Source organism: Ixodes scapularis, unplaced genomic scaffold (genome assembly GCF_016920785.2).
Source record: "Ixodes scapularis isolate PalLabHiFi unplaced genomic scaffold, ASM1692078v2 PGA_scaffold2__306_contigs__length_199485367, whole genome shotgun sequence".
Classification (NCBI taxonomy): domain Eukaryota; kingdom Metazoa; phylum Arthropoda; class Arachnida; order Ixodida; family Ixodidae; genus Ixodes; species Ixodes scapularis.
Window position 1 is genome coordinate 194,912,302 of NW_024609857.1, and position 10,522 is coordinate 194,922,823.

The window sequence follows — 10,522 nt, forward strand, 5'->3', positions numbered from 1 at the left end:
TACAACGTTGCCGCAGGACGAAAGAAATATATTCAATCAACTTCAAAGAATGCAAACTTGAGTTATATCTAACTCGCCTACTGAATGATCAGTTTTAGAAATGCCTGATCACACGCAAAGAAAAGCTAAGACAATATAATTGCTAGTCTCGCTGCCGGTAACACCTTCATGACCTTATTCCGTAATATACTACTATTAATGTTTGTGAAACGCACGAATAATTAGCTCAGACATTTATATTCGGCATTTCATAACGTGACATTTTGCCAAACTATTTATTAAACCTCGTTAAATTAAAAACAAACAAACAAAAGCGTTGCTATTAAAAATCAGTGTTCAACACTGACTTTTACAAATATCAACGACGTTGAGAATTAATCGCGCCTGTTGGCCGGTGCCGCCAATGAATTCCCGATCGACTACTGCTCTGCGAAAAAAAAAGAAGACACCAACCACCTTATGAGATTTTCACATATTTGATCAGATCCTCAATTTAACGTCGGACGCGACACACCAACGGCCCCAAAAAGAGAAAACCCCCTCACGCCTTAAACCTAGGCGACCCCCGACTCAAAAGGCGTCGCCCGGCCGCCCGGCTCGCCGAACCGCCGCTCTCCCCCTTCCTCCACCCGCACACGCATACACCGGGAAAAGCTGCTGGTTACGCCACTGGTTAGCGAATGTCAACCTTCTAAATATGCGCTAGTGCAAGCGACAGTCATTTCTGTTCTCGCTCTTTATGAATTTCGATGGTCTAAACCGTGTCTGCGTTCGCGCCACACACTAATTTTATCGAACGCTCGACGCCTTCAAACGTGCCAACATGTCCGCCAAGCCTTTGTCTAAGGAAGACGGAGGTCGCCTTCCCGGGCGGTCATAACCGACGCCAACTGCCGCCCGCGCAGAATATTTCCTTACCTGCATACGGTGCACACGACTTGGATCTTCGACTAAAGTCAATGCAGTGCTCTCAATGACCTCGTAAGAAGAGACTGAGCCGAACAGAGCAATAAGGAACGTTCCTGCGCAGGAACGCCTCCGTCGAACGTTCGAGAAGAAAGACCGTTATGCCGTTATGACCGGGAGCGTCGGCGGGGAAGGCGCTGACGCTCCCGGTCGGCCAGGCGAGAGCTCTCCCACGCATGCGCGAAGAATGACGTGTCATACGAGGACACCAATTAGAGAACTGGTTTGCGCCTTTCCACAGCCAATCGCAGCGCCCAGGCTTTGGCAGTGCTCGAACACGTGCACCCTCTGGGAGGTAATATTTACCTCTTTGGTGCCCCTTCGAGGCGAACTTCACCTTGTAGCACCGCATTCCTAGTGTCCGCTGCGCCTGAGGAGGTAACAAGCGGAGCGCTTCCCCCCTGGCCGGGAGGAGGGTGGTAAAGGTGGTCTGTTACCTCCTTTTGGTCCCCTTTTTTCTAAGAGTGTACAATACTACTTGCAAGGCGATATCTCGAATGGACGGCCGTATTTTTGGAAAAAGAGGTCGCGATTGAACCAGGCCGACGAGGCGCGTGACGTCAATATACCATGTTTCCTCCTCTCTTCGCTTCACTCCCTCAAGGCCGCGAGGCGGAGAAAACGCGAGGCCGTTCCCTCTCCTTCTCGGAGAAACATGACGTCAACATTCCTGCCAATTGCGTCTCCTTTTCTGAAAAATACGGTCATTCGTTCGAGATATCGCTGTACGAGTGATGTTTTCGTGTTTGTGGGATCCCGTTGCACGCTTTTTCTGCGTGTTTTGGGAAATTCAAATTTCGGTTCAGCATCCCTTTAAAAGGGCCCCTCCGGAGCTTTCTGCGATCGTCTCTTTATGTTGTTATATTGCGTAGTAGGTGCAAGTTAATATGTATGCAAAGTTTTAGATTACAAAACCGTTTATTAAGCAGATGGCAGAAGAAATACTTCGGGACTATTTTCTCTTGGACGATGCTGCATCTCGCAGTGAATGCGAACGTTATTATTGCAACACTTTTTAAGCTTGCTGTAAATTAGAGTTTGAGAAAAACGCAAACTGATTGTGGTGCGGGAAACATAGTCCGCAATTATCGCTCCAAAACCAGCGAACTATGTTTTCTCCCCGCAAGCTTGTTGCTAGGGTTTGATGCGTCGGCGCGTCGGCTCGTCTGCTTCCCGGGGCGTCTGCAGGCGTGCGTTTGCGGGACACGTGTTCCTTCTTCCCGTGGATCCCGACTCCAAAGCCAGCTTTGTGATCCTTCCACGTGTAATGCGTAATGCGACTGCGTATTGCAGTGGCATTACGCATTACATCGATTCGCATATAATTGGAACGCACGAAGGTAAAGCACTGTTCCGTCTACATAATATCAAGTAAACTGTCTCATTAAAAAAAAAAAAAAAAGTTACAGGCTGAGCAGCGGCACTTGCTCTTCGATTAAACACAAGAGGAAAATAAGCAGGCCTGCGTTCTTTTGCTTCTTGCGATCGCTCGAGGGGAAAGGTCCTCCAAAAGTTGGGCAGACAGCGGGCTCACGTGAGCTCTGCGTCCCAGCAACAGCGACTTAGCGACTTCACTTCACACGCGACCCGCGGGTACGTACGCGGGTGCGCTTTTTGCGATAGGGAGACAGGAAACGACGGGACAACGACCACGGCGCATGCGCGGCTCGTCGCCGCACGCCGCACTATTTTCCTTCCGCAGCGCGACAGCACGCCGCCTCGCGTCTGCGCCTTCGTGCCCCTGCAAAAACCGACCGTGGCTTCCCGCAGTGCTTGGCTCCAGAATGGCACCACTATGTCGTAGGTGTTCCTCTGCTCTGCCCGCGCGCGAGCCCTGTTTCCGCGGGCGACGTCCAGCGCCCGCGACAGTCGCTCTCTTGTGCGCGTCGCGAAATCCTCGTGCGAGGGCACCGCTCTGGCCGCGCTCTGTCGCGGGCGAAGAACCGCATCGGTCGGCGTAGAGAGTTCTCTGCCGAAGTTCAAAAGCGCCGGCGTGAACCCAGTGCTGCGGTTGAGGTTGGACCGCAATGCAAACGAAATCGAATCCAAGTGCAGATCCCAGTCCCGCTGCTTACGAGCATACGCCCCGAGCAGCGGCTTGATGTCGCGGTTCCGCCGCTCGGTCACATTTGCTTGGGGATGGTAACACGAAGTCTTACAATGCTTAATCCCGAGGGCCTGGCAGGTTGCCGCGAAAACTTTCGAGCAAAATATCGAGGCGTTGTCACTCACCAGTCTCTCGGGGAACCCGTAGCGACACCACACCTCGGACAGCCTGCTCAGGACTCCCTTGGCTGTCACCTTCCGTATTGGAAACATCTCGACGAATCCGGTGAAGTGGCAAATTACTACCAACACATGTTGATAGCCTCCGCTGGACCGCGGCAGGGGCCCCATCAACTCGCAGGCCGCGATCTCCCATGGCCGCGTACTCACGATGGGCTCGAGCAGGCCGGGTGGTCTGCCCCCCCCCCCCCTCCCCCCCCCCCCCCTGGGCTTGCGCTCTTGGCACACTGCGCAGCTACGGACATAACGGCACAGCTGCCCCTTCATGCCCGGCCAGGTAGCGAAACGGCGCAGCTTATGCCACGACTTCGGTGCACTGCCGTGACCGTCCGCATCGTGGTAGTGATGGAGCGCTGCCACTCTGAGATCGCGGGGCATCACGGTCTTGAACGACTCACTTGAATCGCTCTCTTCCGGGAAGTAGCGCAGCAGGACGCCGTCCCCATCGATCAGGTAAGATTCCAGCTCACCTGCTTCGATGTCTGACTCCTGGGCGATGGCACTTGCCCCTCTCGGTGTTCCGGAGTGCCGGAGCGTCTTTTCGCCCGTCTGGTCAGGATCCATCTCTTGCCTGAGCCGGTCGAAGATAGCGCGACAAAACGAATCGCTCTGCTGTGCTTCGTACAGTTCCGTTCGGTTGAATGCCGGTCCCAGTGACATAATCGCCCCAGCCAGCTGCGCGACGCCGCCACAGTGGGGAGCGGAGCGCGAGGCGGGATTTCCCGTCTCCTGGGGGATGGCCGCGCCTCCGTAGTCTGCTGCCTCGCGCGGTGGGGGATCCACGGGTGCGCGGGAGAGCGCGTCGGCCACTACATTTGTCGTGCCCTTCCGGTACCGAATTCGGTACTCGTACTTCTGCAGTGTCAAGGCCCAGCGCGCCAGTCTTCCGGCGGGTTCCTTGATTCGGGAGAGCCACGCGAGGGCCATATGGTCCGTCTCGATCGTGAATTCCGTCCCCTCGACATAATGATTTAAGAGCAAAAATGATGGCGAGGCATTCGCGCTCACCCACCGTGTAGTTCTTCTCCGCCGGGTTCAGCGCCCGGCTGGAAAATGCCACCGGGCGGATCTCTCCCTCTGTCTCCTGCAAGAGCACCGCGCCGAGTCCCTGGTCGCTGGCGTCCGTCTGGATCGTGAAGGGCCTATTCAGGTCCGGCAGTTTGAGGGATGCTGTACGCGCCAAGGCCTCGGTCAGCTGGAGGAACGCCTCATCTTGCGGCGCCTCCCAGCTCCAGGGAGCCGCTTTCCTCAGCAACTGCGTGAGGGGTGCCTGCATGGCTGCGCAGTTCGGGATGTAGGCTCAGTAGTATCCTATCATGCCGAGAAAGCGGCGCACTCCACCGACATCGGTAGGGACTGGGAACTCCAAGATCGCCCGCAACTTGTCCGCGTCGGGGGAAACTACTGTTCTTTTATTCATGCTAAACGGTTTCATAACGACCGGTGTAATTCCAAGAACCTTAAAAACAGCACTTGTTAAACCTTTTTAGAGCGCAGCTCTTAGGGGCCCGTTTCCGGCTTGAGCGGCGTCGCCCTCGGCGTCGCCGTCGGCGTAACCGCGCGGTGCATCATGGGAAATGTCCCATAATGCACCGCGCGAGCCCCCCACCGAGGTCACGTGACCTCGTGGGGGGCACGTGACCCCCCCGAGGTCACGTGACCCCGGTGCATCATGAGAAATGTCCCATAATGCGCTGCGCGAGCCCCCCACGGGGGTCACGTGACCTCGTGGGGGGCACGTGACCCCCCCCCGAGGTCACGTGACCCCCCTAAGTCACGTCACTCCCCTGAGGTCACGTGACCCCCGCCGATGTCGCGTGACCCCCAATGACGTCATCGTCACTGATGACGTCACCGGCATCCACATCGTCATCATCACTGATGACGTCATCATCACTGATGACGTCACCAGCATCCACATCGTCATCGTCACTGACGTCACCGGCATCCACATCGTCACCGTCATCATCACTGATGACGTCACCGGCATCCGCATCGTCATCGTCATCATCACTGATGACGTCATCAGTGACGTCACTGATGTCGTCACCGGCATCCACATCGTCATTGTCATCGTCACTGATGACGTCACCGGCATCCCCATCGTCATCGTCATCATCACTGATGACGTCATCGGCATTCGCATCGTCATCGTCATAATCACTGATGACGTTACCGACATCCGCATCGTCATCGTCATCATCACTGATGACGTCATCAGCGACGTCACTGATGACGTCACCGACATTCGCATCGTCATCATCACTGGTGAAGTCATCAGTGACGTCACTAATGACGTCATCGGTACCCGCATCGTGATCGTCAATGATGACGTCATCAGTGACCTCAGTGATGACATCATCGGCATTGGGGGTCACGTGACCCCCAAGGTCACGTGACCCCCCCTGGTTAGTTTAACCCCCCCCCCAGTGCCCTTCCCTCCTCCTCCTCAAGAGCTGCGCTCTAATTCGGCGTTACAGGGAGTTGTAAGCAGCTTTCACTTTTTCAAAAAAGGTCAAAAAGACAAATTTGAAAACTATCGGCCAATCTCCATATTGCCTGTTATAGGTCAGCTTCTGGAAAAGCACTTGCTAATAACTATGTCAGGATTCCTCAACAAGTTCTCAGTAATTTCACCGAGACAATTTGGTTTTGTACAGGGTCTTGGAACTGTTTCACTGTTACAAGAAGTTTCCGACCTCCTCCATTCTGCTTTTGACAATAATCTATACAGTTGCGGTCTATTTTTAGGTATTTCTAAAGCTTTTGACTCCGTCGACCACAGTATATTGCTTCAGAAATTACACAGCCTGGGATTTCGTGGCAACTTTCACACACTTCTTACAAATTATCTCTCTAATCGTTCCCAGGTTGTTGCTCTGGGAGGTCTAAACATGAGCACACAGGTGTCTCTGACGTGTGGCATTCCACAAGGATCCATAATCTCCCCCTTATTGTTTAATATTTATGTGAATGATCTTGCAGAAAACATGTTAAATTGTCATATATGCGGATGATACAGTTTTAGTCGCGTGTCACACCAACTACACATCAGCCGAACAAATACTACAACAAGCTGTTTTCACTGCTATGAACTGGTTTCGTGACAACCGTATCAAAGTCAACGCCTCAAAAACTAGTTTAGTATGCTTTAGAAATGCCTTAAAGGAGCGGTGCAACGATATTCAATTGGAATGTTTTTCACTCTACACGAGCTTACTGGCACACCTGGGACTCAAGGATACTCACACGCAACGCCACTGGCCAAGAAACTCCTTTGTTGCGGTGTAATTTCAAGGACAAAAGCGATCATTTTCATTCAATCTCTCCATTGCAAAATTTGATGACGTAACGTGGGTATCTCAGTACACCCAAGTGACGATATTTGAATGTGGTTCATAGATTGGACCCGAGCATTGCGTGGGCACTCGACTTGGGCTCGTGATAATTGCTAGCTCGAGAAGCATTCGGGTAGTGACCCGTGTCCAATCGCTGCAACGACGACAACAGCCGAGCCATAACAATGTCTGGAACTCAGCGCGTGTCCTGCGCTTTGCGAACCCCAGCGCGTGGATATGATCAACACTGGCGGCATATAATCGGCTCCAGATCACGTGGCCGCTTGTTCTGGCTGCGAGTTGAGGGGGTGAACGCTGCTCGTTTTTCTTAAATTTTTTTCTGGGACTTCTATTGCGTGGGGTGAAGAACGAACGCGTGTTTCATAGGTCATTAACGTTAGGGATTCGTTTTAAGCGGTATTTGCGCAAAGTACAAAAATTGTTGCATTGCTCCTTTAAAACAAACTGTGACAAACATTCCTCTCTTCATTCATACCGCTGATTGTGCTTCTTGTTCCTGTACGGCAGTTTCTTATGTCAGTTCAGTTAAATACCTGGGAGTTTATTTTGACAGCGACCTTGCTTGGAATACCCACCTGTCCTATATTTGTCGCAAACTCAGAAGTACTGCCTGGCTTTTGTACACCATTACACATCTTGCTCCGATCGGTGTGCGCAGAGCTATTGCCAGCAGTCTTGCTTACGGAGTTTTAAGATATCGAATCACTATTCTTCCAATTGCTCCATAAGATGGCAAATACGCATCGATAATATTCTGCGGAACTTACTGAAGAGCGTGGCGTATGACTGTGATTTGACAGAATGCGGAAGTATCTTTGAGTATCTTGGTTTACCTTCCTTCCAAAAGTTGTTTGTGAATTCAGTAATTTTGCGCCACTTTTGGATGGATGATTTCAAAAAAACTTACATGTCCTCCCGAGTTCTAAGAGATAGTCCTCGCTATGTTGTACCTCGTTCTTATACTCGCTACGGACAAGCTACTCGTGATATTTATGTCCAGAAAATATTTAATTCGCTTCCTGATGACATCTTTACGCTTACCTCAAGAAAGCAACTAAAAAAAATTCCTAATTGATTGGACTCTACCTTAAGTACTCGTTAATGTTTCCTTACCTTTTTCTCTTTTTGACAACTTTGTCGGAACCTTTTTTTTACCTGTATATATTTCTATAGTGTTTCCACCGGTTCACTGTGATTGACTATCTCTGTCAGTGGCATGTATATATCTATATGTGTGCTTTGTGTGTGTCTCTACATGTACCTGTACATATGTCTATAATGTTTCTACCGGTCTACTGTGATTTACTATCTCTATCCGTGCCATATACAAAGTGACTGACTATCCACCCCTCCCCTCCCCCACCCCGGACAACTCTGACTGTTTATCGGTGTTTGTTAACAAGATGTATATAATCGCTTACTACCTCTTCCGGGCCATGTCCCACAAGCCTACTTTGGCTTTGACGGGCCCGAAAATATCGAAAATAAACATGAAAGTGGAATAAATATTATTATTATATTATTATTATTATTATTATTATTATTATTATTATTATTATTATTATTACTACTACTACTACTACGTCTACTACTACTACTACTACTACTACTAGTAGTAGTAGTAGTAGTAGTACTACTACTATAGATACGCGGCGCCAGAGGCCTTTAGGGTATGGGCGACTTGCCTTTGTGCGTCGCTGCTCTCCTGAGCCCAAATAACTATCAATATCAAATCGTCTTGATGTTTCCTTTATTGATTGCTCCGTTTTTAAAGATAATCCTTGTGATGGTACGAGGTTCGTGTGTTTAGGGTCTTAATGGAAGTACGGAAGACACAGGATGCGTTAGGAAATATTTCACTATTGTAACATAGACATCAGAAGAAAAGAAAAAAAAAATATTTACCCCGCAGCTATTAACAGAGTGTCATTGTACGTGTTGTCTCACAGTTTTCTTTCCTGGTCACATGGAGGGGTAGCGCCGAATGAGGATGGTGGAGGGCTCGTCGTTGATGGGCTCGACGGCAGTCGTTGTTAGCCTGGAGCGTCTTGTTCCCGGTCGCTGGAGTTGTCTTCAGCGCCTCAGGTAGTCCATTCCGCCTCAGGCAGGCCGGCGTCTTGACGAGAGGAGGCGGGGACAGAGTCGGGCCTCTGACGCCTGGTCACGTCTACCGAGGTCCGAACAGCTGTTCGCAGCTTCGCCTTCCGAGTCCGAGCTGTGGTCTACCGAGGTCCGAACAGCTGTTCGCAGCTCCGCCTTCCAAGTCCGAGCTGTGGTCTACCGAGGTCCGAACAGCTGTTCGCAGCTCCGCCTTCCAAGTCCGAGCTGTGCTCGTGCCCATCTCGAGCTGTTTCAAAAACCGCGCCATTCCTCGCGCATCTCTTTTCTTCCTTCTCTTCGTGGTGGATCACCCATCACAATCCTACAGGTCTTGCGTTTTTCAGTGCTTTTAGTGAACCTTGCGATTTCTGACAAGGGATTGTAAATGGCGTTTCTTTTATTGAGTGCTATCTTTATTTGCTATTACTTTTATATATTTCGTATAGCTTTGCGCATTTAAACATGTGGATTTTGTATATTAAAAGAGTATCTCTGGATTGTTTTGTATGCCATTTTTGCGAGTGCATAATGCTAAATTTATAAAGGAAGTATCGTGATTGTTTTCGTGTATTTCCTTGCGTAAGTGCCGATAGCAACTGACCCCCCCCCCCCCCCCCTTTTTTTTTTTTTTGCCTCGGCGGTTTTGCTTTTTGCACCGAAGACTTGTGCAAGGTTTTTTTCTCTCCCTCCTTGAAAAATAGCCAAAGTGAACTAAAGAGACAGACGCAAAGTTACGTCCACGTTGCGTCCACACTACACCATGGTCCACACACACGCTGCACGCATTGGCATGCATTGCTGTGCAGACAGCTTTCATCATATTTCTTTTGCACCGTCAAGAAGGTGACCGTCAGCTCGTGCTGATAACCACGAATACCCCCTCTTCTTGCCGGAAGAGAAGCGCCTGACTTCTCACTGAAAAGGAAAAAGAAGACCGGGAAGAGGACGATGCAGCGGCGTCTCGTCCTCTCCAGCACGACCTCCAGGCGACTGACCCAAGCGTGTGTGTACCGGGTCGTTATTCCCGCCCTCAGCGTTGGCCTGGGCTGGCTACTGCTGGTGCACCACAGCGTGCAACTGACCGGCACGCACCGCGCCCTGGTGTACACAATGGGCCTCCGGCCGCTCTCGGACATGATGGCCGACGTGGGCCGTGTGTGGGGCCCCGGCGTCTCTATGGACGGCTTCCACCTCCCGCACAGCCACCAGAGGCCCGTCGTCTGGCGGACCGAGGCGTCCGGCGGATCTCGCGTGCACGGCCTCTTCCTCCAGCACGCCGTCACGTCTCTGTGCGAACGCGCCGAGGAACGGGCCTTCGAGATCGCCTCGGAGTCCGTGCTGTGCGTGACCGAAGTCCTGGGCTGCCTGCGGGCCTTAGTCAACACCAGTCTGCAAGAGCTGCCGAGCACCGCCGCCTCGCCCGGCGTCAACGTGACTCAGCTCGTCCAAGTGACCATGGCGCCCGCACTGTATATCTGGGACCGGGGCTGGTCGCTTGAGGCCATGTACCGCATATTTCTTCGCTCTCTGCAGCCTTCCGCCGCGTGAACGCTTCTTGCTCACCTCTGCCAACACATCTCTAGGCGGCCGTGACGCTGGACTTTTTACGCCACCTGCCGGAGGTCAGCGAGATCTGACAGGCTGCCTCAGCGTTCGGCCCACTCGTGCTCAGTCGAACACGAGACTAATGATGACGCGGCGCTTGTGTCCCCTTTGCGCTTGATCGAGGGCAGAGGTTTAGGTTGCTTACCATGTGGTGTTGCCTCTGCTCAGGAACGGATTTAGAAAGGGAAGGGGGGGGCGGGGCCCCC